Raw genomic sequence first — 15082 nt, 5'->3', positions numbered from 1 at the left:
TATAATTTTCTTCCTATAATAATATATTCAAGCCTACTTAGTAACTGGTAGACTACTTTATTTTCAATGTACACTAGAAATATTGGCTACCATTTGGGGGGGGATTTAAATTTGATTCTTTACCTTGCTTCACCTTTAGCACAACCTCCACATTGGCGATATTTCAGAAACTTTTTAAGAAAGGCTCTCTTCTTCCATGAGCTTTTAACTATGATGCACTTCATTAGACTCTATTTCCCTATTTTCCTCCTGTTGAAAGTTGAGCTCAACTCTTCACAAAAAGAATACACAAAAGTGTAAATAGAAGTCCAAAACAGTGTAGAACAGACAAGCAGGTTTACTACCGAATGTTATTATAATAACAAGTATAAAAATATTAGCTATGCTTGTGAAATAAACACTATATACTTACCCAAGTAGTTTCAGAGAGGGACCTAAGGAGAGAGAGAAAAACTGAAAAATGAATAAGTGAACAGGAGGCTATATTGTGAAACAGGAGTTTGGCAAAGTTTTATTCTGCTTGACCCCTTATTAAAAAGAGGAGAAACACGAGGCCAAGAGAGTATGTAAAAAGTGGCGGGAACAAGATTGTCACTCTGTTGCAGAGCAGCTGCACAGTATTTCAACAGAAAGGGAATATCCTAAGAAATGCACGTGCATGAGAGTCAGCACTTCAGAGAAGCTATCAAAGAAGTCACAGAAATGAGGGTTCAGAAAAGAAAGAGCAGAGGAGAGCATCTGAGGGAATCAAAGTAAGTACATACTTAAGAAGCATCTGCGGTGGAATGGGCAGCGCATCCCTGGGACCTGCAGGTTGTGCCAGGCCTGGGAACAGGGCTGTGTTATGAGAAAGTGTCCCAGAGACCCTCTTAACTTGCTAGCCCGCAGTAGCTTAAATCCCTTGGAAGAGGTCAAACTTCTTTGAACAAGGTCCAAAATAAAATCGCCTTTTGTCACAGTCAGATCTAAAGTAAATGGTTCTGTAGCAAATGTTCACTGTATTCCACTGAAAACTCAAATGTAAAAAAAAATGGTATGACATTACCTTTTCATGAGATTCATTTTGTATGAGGTATTTTCACTGACAGAGCAAAACAACAATTAGTTTAAATAGAACAATAATTCTTCTTTCTTGAAGTAGTCTAGAAAAGAAACTCTGATTGGCCTTCAGAGGTGTTAAAACCTTAGTGACCTGCAATAGAGATAAAATAGGTACTTTTCCCAAAAGAACCAGTTTTATACTAGGCATTAATACAAAGAAAATCTCAATTTAGAAAATCAGAATTTGGATAGGCATCATTTTCTAACCACAATGCAATGAAAGAAGTCAATAATAAAGCCAGACCACTTAGATATTTTTAAATATTCTCTTAAACAAGTTTAGATCAAAATGAAAATTAAAAATATAATAACCCATTGAAGGGAAACTACCAAAAAATAAAATTGACAATCTTGATAGGGTCAAACAGAAATGCTATCAAATTTTAAAGAAAGGAGAAGTGAACAAAGATTTAATGTAAGAAATTAGAGAAAGAACTTTTCCAAAATTAAATTCTGGTTCTACCTGGAACTGAATCCTTTTTTTCTTGTCACAACCTCAGTAGATGGTACCACCACCTACCTCACTGCATCAGCCCCATATCTATGTGACATCCTAGATTCTACCCTTTCTAAAGTATTCTTCCATTGGCACTTCGCATACCAAGGCCCACCATCTTTCACCTGGACCACAGCCGTAACCTCCTTCAGCCCTTGCCCACCTAGCAGCCAGTCTCCAAAGTCACGAGGTTCCTATGGAAATGTAAATTAGATTATATCACTGCTACTAAAACTATTCAGTGATGTGCCATTGCATACATATTAAAATCTAATATTCTCATAAGATCTTGCCTCAAAGGCTATAGACTAGGACCTGTAAAGAGAATTTGACCCACAAACATATTTTGTTTGCCCTAAAGAGGGTTTCAAAAGATTTCAAATACCAATATTTGAAAAGGAGGATATTACCATTAAAAATGGAAATTTCTGAATTTTCTTGAAAATTTGTAAACTATGTCTAAACTGGACCCATGTTTCCACATGGTAAGAACTACAACTTCCACCATCCCATCACATCTTCGGAGCCTCATCTGTGCATCAATATTTCTTTATCATCAAGGGTGCACAGTCTCTTTTTCATGTCATAGTCATGGGTATTTTTCTAAAAGTATCTTTTACTACATGAGAAAGTGAAATCTGGACTGAGAGAACCACATGTTTCTGTTTTAAAACTGAACTGAGAGAGAACGGCCACCTGTTTTTCAGTAACACACCAAACAGAGTCTTCCAAAGTGAGGATGTTTAAGAATATTTGGGTATTTGGCATCACATAGAAATATTTGGATATTTGACATCATATAGAAAAAGAAAACATCCATGATTTTCACTTCTCATCTCAGTCAATAAATGCCCAAAGGGGACAAATAAGAAAGAAGGGGAGGATCACAGACAGGAAGGGGAAAGGGGACAAAGCATGACACAGAGAACAAGAAATCTCATCATTAACACAAGAGGACTTAACACAATATACCAGTACAGAAACATCTCTAGATATTATATACATATTGATATGTATTCATTTGTATTTCTACATGTGGGTGCTATGGAGAAAATGATCTGCCATCTACAGATTTCAGCCTCCTGAAGGATGGTGACTATATTATCCCTAACCCACCCAATCCATTTGTAGCATCTTTCAAAATCTCCCTAGACACAAAGCAGAAAAAAATGATAGTAACAATACATTGTCTTTAGATAGAATTCTTTGTGAAATAGTTGAAAGAATCTTACAACAAAAATTACATGTATTTTTATGTCTCCATAAGGTGGGTAGATAAAAAAGCTTTTATCTGTAATTCAAATGGAATGAATAAAGGTTTCAGGTGACTTGTCCATGCTATGTTTCTGGCTGAATTTCAGGTGACTCTCTATAATTATTTTGCTTTTCAGGTGGCTTTGGAAATTTCTCCTCCTCTACCCCAGCAGAGTGCTTCCATTGTCTTCCTTGTTCTTGCTGCAGGGCTAACAGGGCTGTGATAGCAGGCTGCAAGGGTGTCATTAGCCTCTCCCCAGGCCATCAGCTCACCTCTCATCCAAAAAGCTTCAGAGCAGTTGACTAGAACTTTCCTATTTGATTTTTTTTTTTTTTTTTACTTTGCATGCTCTGGTTTTCCTGAACTAAGACCACACAGAAAATTCAGCTGGAAACCGAAAATACAATTTGATCCATTTAAGCATCCTTCTGTATTTGAAGCTGTCTCAAGCACAAATCAGATTTTCAACAACCCTCAAATACAGGAAACTAATACTTTCAGTGTAAATTATCAATCAACCCATGTTTTCAGCTCAAGAGAGATAGGAGAGGTATTGAAATTTTAGATTCTTTCCTTTTCCACTAATCCATGTAAATAAAATTACAGTCATTTCTGTCATACTGGAAATAGAATAAACCTAGAAGTCAAAAATGCTAAATTTTACCCAACTCTGCCACAACTTGCCATTTGATGAAGTGGAAATAGCATGTCAGTGCTGTGTGACACAAAGGAAATTACTTCTCCAATCCAGCTATAAAATGAAGATAATATTACTATTTAATTCACAGGATGGTTACAAGTGTGAGGAAGAAGCCTTTTTGAAGCCTGCCATTCTAAACAAAGCCATTCAAAAGCCCACCATTCCAAACAAAAGCCTGCCCCAAGGCAACTCACCTTCCTCTCCTCTTCCATCCACCCCCCTCCCCGCCCCCCCAGCTGCCCTGGACTCAGGTGGCTATCAGGAGGGTGCAACTGGGCCAGTCACAAACCTGCTGGCTGCATAAGGAGGCAATTTAGCCCCCAAAACCTAACAATAAGAATCAAATTAATTCACTTATAGAAAGCAATTAACAGGTGCTATTTAATAATATTAGTCTCCTTCTCTGTAAAATGAAGGAATTTAATTAGGTGAGCCTTGAGATGCCTTCTGATGCTAACATTTTATATTTCTATTATTTTTTCCTAGTATTAGAAATTATTTACCAGCCTGGTTTCCTCTTCTAGCCTCCAAGGTTCATAGCAGCAAATATTAAACTCCTACTTATAGATTCAAAATAGCTCCAGGCTCTAAGATTCTTATGTCCAAACCTCCACATTATACCCCATTTCCATTAACTGAATTGACACCTAATTTCCTGCCTTGTCCCCTCTTTCTCTGGGATTTCAATTCTATCTTTTTCCTCCCATTGCTCTCATGCTATGGATGCCAGCCCCTGAGCCCTATTACATGGCATGGTTAGTACTACCTGCAATACCAACCACCTGACCACTTGGACACTCATTGCCTGCCTGCTGCCAGCTTGAGAACCCTAACCCACCAGCCAGGACATCTGTCTGCAGACCACAGCCAGGCCTGCCAGATACCAGCTCCCCACCTGCAAGCCTGCTTCATAGTGTTTGCTGTGTGGAAGCCAGCTCTCTTCTCTCCTGCCCAGCTGAGCTAACCCACTTGTGGGTCCTGCACTATCAGCCAAAACCTGGAACTAGCATAGACACGGACACTGACATGAATGCAAGGATAGAATATTTCTTTTTATCTCTGAAAACAATGCATGTTCCTTATGCATTTAAGATGAACTGTCTTGATCTCTATGTCTAGTCTATTTTGCAGCCTACATTTTATCATCTGATTTGTTCTTTTCATTAATTTTCATTCTTCTACTGGTAACATACATTCAGACAAGTGCATAGCTCAATATATTATCACAAAGCAAACATACCAAAAACCAGGTCAAGAAACAAAATATCAGCACTCCAAAGGCTGTTTTATGTCCCATTTCTTTTCTTTCCTTTTTTTTTTTTTTTTTCCTTTTTCCTTTGAGGGCTATAGCCATTGTTCTTTTTCCTCTGCAGCATTGAGGGTTGGGGGGTGGGCTTTACCTGGATCTCAAAAACATTATGCTAAGTGAAATAAGCCAGTCAGAGAAAGACAAATACCATATGATCTCACTCATATGTGGAATCTAATGAACAAACTGAACTAACAAGCAAAATAGAGACACTCATAGAAAGTAGGATGACAGCTATGGGAATGAGGGTTAGGGAACAAAGGTATCGAACAGAAAGGAAAAGGGACTCATAAACATGGACAAAAATGTGGTGACCGTTGTGGGGCAGGCGGTGGTTTAGGGGGATGAACGGTAATGGAAAAATATACAATAAAAAATACTGTGCAAAAAAAAAAAAAATTGAAGTCAGTGCTCCTGCCTGAGGAGATGCTCATCGTAGGGGACCCAGGCAGTGACCTCACTACACTGAGCTACACTGAGCAGTGACCTCACTTCCTGACCATAGAGCCCAACAGAACTTACAACCCTGGTACCCAGGCAGCTACATTCTAAAACTGCCCCTCCCAGCTCATTTGGCTGGACACTCTGACACCCAACAGGATGTTTTCTCATTGTTGGCCTGTGTCACAAGGCCGTGGCCCCAAAAGAGGCAGCAATGACATGTTCCACCATGGCCACAGTTAGGTTCACACTCATCCCAGACACCTGTAGCACTTTTCATGGTGAGACCCAGAGGTAACACATGGTGGCCCAGGGTGGTTTTGCTTGGGCCAGGCCACCACTCTGATCCCTCTTAAGCAGCCCTATGTCCCTTCCCCTTGTGTGCATATGCATATGTGTGTGCACATATAAGGGGGTGCATGTGGGGAGGATGCCAGAGCAGAAACAAGCTGAGGGGCGTGGTCAGAAGCCTGGTGCACCGTTCAAGTCCACACCCCAGGCCAAGCCTGGCTGAGTGGACATGGAGTGTGGGCGACACCCTCTGCCCTTGCTTTATCTGGAGCCCTGGGGGTGAATCTCCCTTTCCCTGGGTGGAGGTCTGTGCAGACACAGAGCTGGGCCAGATCCAGGAGCAGAAGTTCCAGTGGGCAGAAGCAGCAGCAAGTAAGCGACTAGGGCCAGGCAGGGCCTGAGGCAACTGGACTGGCTGCTGGTCACTGTCATTGCAGAGCTCCACCCAGGTCATGGAGGAGCAGTGGCTGATTGACAAAGACTCCCACACTGTGTCCACCAGCGAGGGGCAGGTGTGCCACATCACTAAGGGCCAGGGAAGGCCCAAAATGACAATGGCACCTGGGGGTCTGAGGAACCAGGGCCAGTGGATGACCAGAGTACACCACCCCAGGATCCCCCCGGGCTCCACAGCCAGCTCACCATTTCCAACTGCAGCCTGGAGCATGGTGCCCACATTAAACACACAGGGCTGATGACCTGGGGCCCAAGGAAGAAAAGCCCAAGTGTGAGAAGGTGGGGGAGGTGGGAGTGGCATGGGGGTGAAGGTGAATGCCAGCTCATGGGGAGGGGTCAGTGCCAGACATACAGGGAGCACCTGCAGAAGCTGGCCAGGAGCAGAGATTGGTCTCAGACCACCCATGAGCTGGACTGCCCACAAGAAAGAACATCCTGGGCTGGGTCCCAGCCTGTGGCTGTGTTCTATCTTTTGGGGCCCATGGAAATCCAGGCACGTGAGTGATCTCTTCTCTTCTTGCAACTCCAACACCAGCCCAGGAGGCAGAGCTGGCTCCTGCATCAACACCTGTCACACATCCTGAGGAGCTCCACGCAAGGGCAGACCAGGAGGCCACCCCAGACTTGGTGGGGTGTCCGCCTCCAGAGGCCACGCCACCGCCAGCAGCCACTGCAGCTGCAGCTCTGGAGCCGGGGCTGGCCTGTGCAGCATCTCCTACCTGACTGAGGCCCCACTGCCCCTGCCTAAAGAGCCCTCCCTCAAATCTGCCCTGGTTCCTGCTGCAGAGTCAGAGCAGCCTCTGGAAGATGGGTCACACCCAGCTCTAGAGCTACCTGTTGGGTCTGTTGAATTTGTTTTGCCTTCATTCTTTAACGTAATTCTATTATTTGCTTTCATTGTTGTGTCTTTCTTTTCTCTGTGGCATAATTCAGTTTTCTATTGTCTTACTTTTATTATTTGGGATTCCTTAGGATTTTTTTCTTGTATTCTTTTCTTTTATGTGTTTTTAACCTTCACTTTTCCAGGGTGTGATTCATTTTAAATAATAAATAAAAGCTATTGTTTGTATTTTAAATTCGTGCCATTCCTGAGCATGTGCCATTCACGATGCTGTGCAAGCATCACGGCTGCTGTCTAGTTGCAGGACGCTCCATCTCCCCACAGGGAAACCCTGCACCAGATACTCACTCCCCACTCCTCCTGCCCCAGCAACCCCTGCTCTGCTTTCTGTCTCTGTTCTTTTACCTGTTCTGGAAGTTTGCTATCAATGGAATGTTACAATAGGTACATTTTTATGTCTGCTCACATATTTTGTTAGTTTTTATCTAAAATTGCATTTTGGTTTTTTCAAAGGAAATTTCAAGGGGTATTAGTGATCGTATGTTAAGAAGGAAAAAGAGACTTCTAGCCAAGATGGAGCTGTAGACATACACGCTGCGTCTCCCTCCACAACTAAGAAGGAATACAACTACCTCAAAACTAGAATCAACTAGAAGTTCCAGAAAATTAAACTGCATGGAAGTCCAACAAACAAAGATATAAAGAAGAAATACTCATCCTGACAGGTAGGAGGGGTGGAGCCAGGGGGGAGAGGACGCGGTGTGGTGGCGGCAAGCATGGCAGGCTGGCAGAGAGCACAGTCACATGTTTTAAAAAGTCAGGAGGGACACCTGGGGAGCATTCCCAGCTCCTCACCAGACACTGCAGCTCACAGTCCCAGCACCAGAGAAAATCAAGTCTCATTACTTGTGACTGTGCAAACCACTGGGGGTTGGGGTGGAGGCAGAAACTGCTGGTCTCAGCAGAGTCTGCTTGTTTAAAAGGCCCCCACAGTCCTAGAATATCTGCAGACCCACCCACTCTGGGAACAACAGCCAGGGCAGCAGCTAGAGGGTCCCCAGTCTGGTGCGGAAGTGGGAGAGGTGCCTGGAAAAGGGGCGAGTGCTGGCCAGGCAGCATTGTTCCCCTTTGGACCCCTCCCCCACATACAGTGCCACAACATGGTGAAACTGGTCGCTCTGTACTGACGAATCCCTAAGGCTCCGCCCCTTACAATGTAACAGGAGCGACAGCTCTACCTGGGATGTGGAGGCAAACAAACACAGGAGCCTGTCAGAATGAGGAGACAGAGGAGTATGTCCCAGAAGGGGGAATGGATCAAGGTTCCAGTGGGAGAACCAAGCAACAAGGAGGTAGCCAACCTAACGGATGAGGTAATAGACAGCCTAACACACACAGAATTTAAAACACTGGTGATAAAGATGCTCACAGGCTTGACAGATATGCTTGAGTATGGCAAACGTATAAGAGAAGAAGCGAAGGCTATGCTAAGTGAAACAAAGGAAAATCCACACAAAACCAATGGTGAAGGGAAGGAAACTAGGGTTCAAATCAATGATTTGGAACATGAGGAAGAAAAAAAGTCAACCAGTGCAGAATGAAGAAGCAAGGACTGAAAAAAATGAGGAAAACTTCCCAAATTTTGTGAAGGAGGTGGATGTTCAGATTCAGGAAGCATGGAGGGTCCTGGGCGAGCTGGACCCAGAGGGGACCACACCAGGACACATCATGACTGAGATGCCAAAGGTGAAAGATAAAGACAGAGTCCTGGGGGCAGCAACAGAGAGGTGGAGAGTTGCCTACAGGAGGGTGCCTATATGACTATCAGCTGATTTCTCAGAGGACACTTTGCAGGCAGGAAGGGACTGGCAAGCAGTATTCAATGTAATGAAAAGCAAACTACAACCAAGATTACTCTATCCAGCAAAGCTATCATTTGGAATGGAAGGGCAGGTGAAGTGCTTCCCAGTTAAGGTGAAGCTATAGCAGTTCATCATCACCAAGCCATTATTATATGAAATGTCAAAGGGACTTAAGAAAAAGAAGATCAAAACTATGAACACTAAAATGACAACAAACTCACAACTATCAACTGAATCTGAAAAACAAAACCCAACTAAGCAAACCAGAATAGGAACAGAATCATAGGTATGGGGATCATTTGGAGGTTTATTGCTGGGAGAGGGGAGGGGAGAAATGGAGAAATGGTGCAGGGACTAAGAAGCATAATTGTTTAGTACAAAATAGACAGGGGGAACTTAAGAATAATATAGGAAAGGGAGAAGCCAAAGAATTTATATGCACGACCTACGGACATGAACTAAGGGGGGTGGGATTGCTAGAGGGAAGGCGGGTACTGGGCAAAGGGAGCAAAGGGGAAAAAATTGGAACTACTGTAACAACATAATCAATAAAATATACTTTAAAAAAAAGAAGGAAAAAGAAAGCCTTTTTAGAAATTGTGTGGATAATCTTGGGGTAGAGACCACTGTGCTAAGTATGACCCCAGGCTCAGAAGCCAGTCAGAACTATTCCAAAAAGTTCAAGAGGAGGGAAGAGACCCAAGCTCATTTTACCAGGCCAGCATTATCCTAATACTAAAACCAGATAAAGGCACTACAAAGAAAGAAAATAGAAGCCAATATCTTTCATGAACATAGATGCAAAATCTTCTACAAAATATTAGCAAACCAAATCCAGCAATACATTGAAAAGATTATATACCGCGGTCACATAGGATTTATTCCTGGGATGCAAGGTTGGTACAATATCTGCAAATCAATTAACATGATACACTACATAAAAGGAAGTATAAAAATTATATGATCCATCAACAGATGCAGAAAGAGCATTTGATGAAATCTAGCACCCATTTATGATAAAAACTCTCACCAAACTGGGAATAGAGGGAACATGCTTGCACACAGTAGAGGCCAAATTGACAAAGCTACAGCCAACATCATACTCAGTGGGCAAAATCTACAAATGTTTCCCTTCAGATCAGGGAAAAGGCAGAGATGCTTGTTTTCACCACTCTTACCCAACACTGTAGTGGAAGTCCCAGCCACAGCAGTCAGACAAGAAGAGAAAATTAAAGGCATCCATATTGGAAAGGAAGAAGTAAAACTGTCATTCACAGAAGACATGACACTGGACAGAGAGAACCCTAAAGATTCCACCTAGAAACTACTGGAACTGATAAATGGGTTTGGCAAAGTAGCAGGATATAAAATTAATATATGAATATCAATTGCATTTTAACCCATCAATAATGAACTTTCATAAAGGAAAACTGAGAAAACCATCTCATGTACAAGTGAATAAAATAAAATAAAATACCCAGGAATATAGTTAACCAAGGACGTAAAATACCAGTACTTGGAAAATTACAAGACATTGAAGAAAAAAGTTGAAAAGTACAAATAACTGTAAGTATATACCATGTTTATGGGTAGGAGGAATTAACATCCTTGAAATGTGCATTCTACCCAAAGCCATCTATAGAGTCAATGCAATTCCTATTAAGATTTCAATGACATATTTCACAGAACTAGAAGAAATATTTCAAAAGTTTACATGGAACCACAAAAGGCCCCACATGGCAACAGCGATCCTGAGAAAGAACAGAGTTCAATGAATCACACTACCTAATATCAAACTATATTCTAAGGCCATAGTAATCGTGGTACTGCCATAAAAACAGACACATAGATCAATGAAACACAAAAGAGAGCCCAGAAATAAACCCATGCCTTTATAGTCAATTAATATTCAACAGAGGAAGCAAGTACATACAATTGTCTAAAGGTAGTTTATTTAAAAAATGGTGTTGGGAAAATTGGACATATACTTGCAGAAAAAAGAAACTAGACCACCTCCTTACACCACACACAATCATAAACTCAAAATGGGTCAAAGACATAAATGTTAGACTTGAAGCCATCACAGAAGAAAACATAGGCAGCAAAATATCAGACATTGCTTGTAGCAATATTTTTTCAGTTATATACCCCCAGGCTAAGAAAAAAAAAAAAGAAACAAATAGGGCTACATCATACTAAAAAGATTTTTCACAAAAAAGGAAACCGTCAACAAAATAAAAAGTTAACCCAGGGAATGGGAGAACATATTCACCAATACGTTTGCTAATGGGTTAATATCCAAAATTTATAAAGAACTTATAAAACTCAACACGAAAAAAAAAACAACAACCCAATTTAAAAATGGGCAAAGGACCTGAATAGACACTTCTCCAAAGAGAACATACAGATGGCCAATAGACATATGAAAAGATAGATGCTCAACGTCATTAATCATCAGAGAAACGCAAATTAAAACTACAATGCGATACCACCTCACACCAGTCAGAATGGCTATGTCAATAAATCAACAAACAAGTGCTGGCGAGGACATGGAGAAAGGGAACCACTTTGCACTGTTGGTGGGAATGTAGGCTGGTGCCACCACTGTGGAAAGCAGTATTTAGATACTTCAAAAAATTAAAAATGCATCTGCCTTTTGACCCAGCAATCCCACTTCTGGGAATATATCCTAAGGAACCCAAAACACAAATGCAAAAGAACATAAGCACCACTATTTCATTGCAGCATTATTTACAATCACCAAGATATGGAAGCAACCCAAGTGCCCATCAATAGATGAGTGGATAAAGCAACTATGGAACATTTGTACAATGGGATGCTATTAGGCCATAAAACTGAAGAAAATTTTACCTTTTGCGACAGGATAGATGGACCTGGAGAACATTATCCTAAGTGAAGTAAGCCAGTCATGGAAAGACAAATATCATATGATTTCACTCATATGTAGAATCTAATAAGCAAACTGAACTAGCAAGGTAAATGGGACAGATTCATAGATGGAAAGCAGGATGACAGTTGGTGGGGAAGTGAGAGGTTGGAAAGATTGAGTGAAAAGGAAAAAGGATTCATGGACATAAACAACAGTGTGGTGATTGCTGGGGGGAAAGGAATAAAGGGACTAAATTGTAATGGGAAAAAATATAATAAAGATTAAAAAGACAAAATAAAACAAGGACAGATAAGATGGAGACTTGATGGGGCAATGAACACACAATACAGGGTACAGATGATATGTTGTAGAATTGTGCACTTAAAACCTATATAATTTTGTTAACTAGCATCACCCCAATAAATTTAATAAAAAAGGGAAAAATAAATTTAAAACAAAAAAAGTAAATTTTATCATCACTCCTGACACTGCTCTCATTTTCAATTCTTTCCCCTGCTAGAGAAACAAGATGTTACCTGACAAAATTTTCCCAACATTAAATTCTATTATGCTATATAAAAGGGCAATTCCACTAGATAGAAATTATAGATGGCAGATGTCAGGGGCTAATTCATTGTCTTTTAAATGAAATAGCAAGAATGTCTTTGAAGGGACATTTATACTACCTAATAAGTAATCTTCCAAAGTGCAGTGTGTAGCTATTATTAACCAGTACGCACTGCTGAGGTTAATGAATAATGCTAATCCGATTCTATCTGCATAAACTCTACTGAAGATTTTTTCCTCTAGTTTTCTCTTTAGATGGCTATTTACAAACCAGAAATAAGCCTTGCAAAAAAATATTAGACACATTCTTTTTATTTTATTGTTGTTCTATTACAGTTGTCTCAATTTTCCCATTGCTCTCCACCGCCCCGCCCACACCCTGCTCCCACAGTCAGTCCCCACCCTGTTGTCCGTGTCCGTGGGTCATTTATACCTGTTCCTTGACTAGTCCTTTCCCCTTCTTTCCCCCCTCACCCCTCCCCTCTGGTCACAGTCCGTCTCTTCCCTGTTTCCATGACTTTGGTTCTCTTTGCTCGTTTGTTTTGTTCATTAGGTTCCTCTTATAAATTAGATTATGTATAAGCCTGGCATTTTTTCACTTAGCATAATACTCTCCAGTTCCATCCATGCTGTTGCAAAAGGTAGTAGTTCATTCTTTCTGCTGCACAGCAGTCCATTCTGTAAATGTACCACGGTTTTTTGATCTACTCATTTTCTGATGGGTACTTGGGTTACTTCCAGCACTTGGCTATTGTAAATAATGCTGCTATGAACATAGGGGTGCATAGGTTCTTCTGAAGTGGTGATCCAGGATTCTTAGGGTATAATCCCAGTAGTGGAATCCCTGGATCAAAAGGCAGTTCCATTTTTAGTTTTTTTGAGAAAATTCCATACTGCTTTCCACAGAGGCTATACCACCCTGCATTCCCACCAACAGTGCACTAGGGTTCCCTTCTATCCACATCCTTGTTAGCAGTTGTTGTTTTTTAATTTGTTAATGATGGCCATTCTGACAGATGTGAGGTGGTACCTCATTGTGGTTTTAATTTGCATCTCTCTGCTGGCTAGTGATGTTGAGCATCCTTTCATGTGTCTATAGGCTTTCTGTATGTCCTCCAGGAAGAAGTGTCTGTTCAGGTCCTTTGCCCATTTTTTGATTGGATTTTTTGTCTTCCAGTGTTGAGGTTTTTTTTTTTGTTTGTTTTTTTAGTTCTTTGTGTATTTTAGAGATTAAACCCTTATCCAAGGTATTGGCAAATATGCTTTTCATATGGTCAGTTTCCTTTTCATTTTGATGTTTTCTTTAGCTGTGCAGAAGCTTTTTAATTTGAAGTAGTCCCATTTGTTTATTTTTTTTTCCTTTACTTCCCTTGCCGTGGAGGATATATCAGTGAAAATATTGCTACATGGGATATCTGAGATTTTCCTGCCTATGTTTTCCTCTAGGACTTTTATGATGTCATGCCTTATGTTTAAGTCTTTTATCCATTTTGAGTTTATTCCGGTGTATGATGTAAGTTGTGGTCTAGTTTCATTTTTCTGCATGTCCCTGTCCAGTTCTCTCAATACCATTTGTTGAAGAGGCTATTTTTACTCCATTTTATGCTCCTGTCCCCTTTGTGAAATATTAATTGACTGTAGAGACCCATTCTGTTCCATTGATCTATGTGTCTATTCTTATGCCAGTATAAGACTGTTTTGATTATAGTTGTGTTGTAATATAATTTGATATCAGGTATTGTGATCCCTCCTACTTTGTTCTTCTTTCTCTAGATTGCTGAGAATGTTTGGGGTTGTCTTTGTTTCCATATAAATTTTTGAAATATTTTTTCTATATCTGTAAAATATGTCATTGGTATTTTAATAGGAATTGAGTTAAATCTATAGATTAGTGCAGTGGTGCAGTATCCTTGATCTCCTGAGTTTGATGCTTTGGGGATATCCTTTATGCTGTTTTTATAGGCTCTCTGGTTGTAATTGGATTTTGGTTGTTGTTGGGTCATTCTTTGATGGGTCCTTTCCTCAGGCTGGCTGACTGAGAGTCACTCTGACCACGATGTCTTGTATGCTGTTGTATAGGTGCTGCCAAACAAAACCAAAAAGCCCAGAAAACAAACCCACACCTGCAAAAATATCCCCCACCCAAGATCACACTATTAACAGCTAATGAGCCAATATTAATAAAGGTGTAAAAAAAGACTATTGTAAGAAAGGAAAAACAAGTACGAGGTAACTGAAAAAAAATGATTTTGAGAGGGAGAAGCCACAATAAGAGCAGGGAATAGAGACAAGGCGAAGAGAGAAAGATGGTAAAATTTACATTGTAAATTTAAAAAGGAGAGAAGGAGAATGGAGTAAAAGATAGGAAGTGTATACTATTAGGTTTAAACAGAAACATTAGAACATCAAAGTGCTACCATCACGATGGATTTTTCTTCAAATAATTAAATTTTTACAACAAAAATTATGTTTATCATTCTGTCCAGAGCTTTCACTTCTTTAAATGGATGGTGATGGAAGGATCAAATTCAGTGATGCAAAAGTCCTTCGGGTCCTTCGGAAGAAATCTGCAGCCTAGATCCACATGCCTTCTTATTATTTTTTTAATATACAAGCAACATGAAAATGCAGCTTTATCTAAAACAAGAGAAAGTTTATGAAAAACTTTTCCCAACCTTTCCCTTCATTTGTACATGCTGGGTATTTTCCTAGATGGACATATCAGCTTTCCAACCTCTGGTCAGTTTCCCAAAGCTCCCCATAGTTCCTGCTGTGGTTAAAGGGGTTTATTTCCTCCTCACATTTGAAAATAAGCATATCTCTGGCCTGCCCAAAACGTCCCGTGATACCTATTTCCTACAGAATAAAGTTCA

Source organism: Furipterus horrens, unplaced genomic scaffold (assembly GCF_987537825.1).
Source record: "Furipterus horrens unplaced genomic scaffold, mFurHor1.1.pri manual_scaffold_4, whole genome shotgun sequence".
In the NCBI taxonomy this organism is placed as follows: domain Eukaryota; kingdom Metazoa; phylum Chordata; class Mammalia; order Chiroptera; family Furipteridae; genus Furipterus; species Furipterus horrens.
This window is presented reverse-complemented; position numbering follows the sequence as displayed.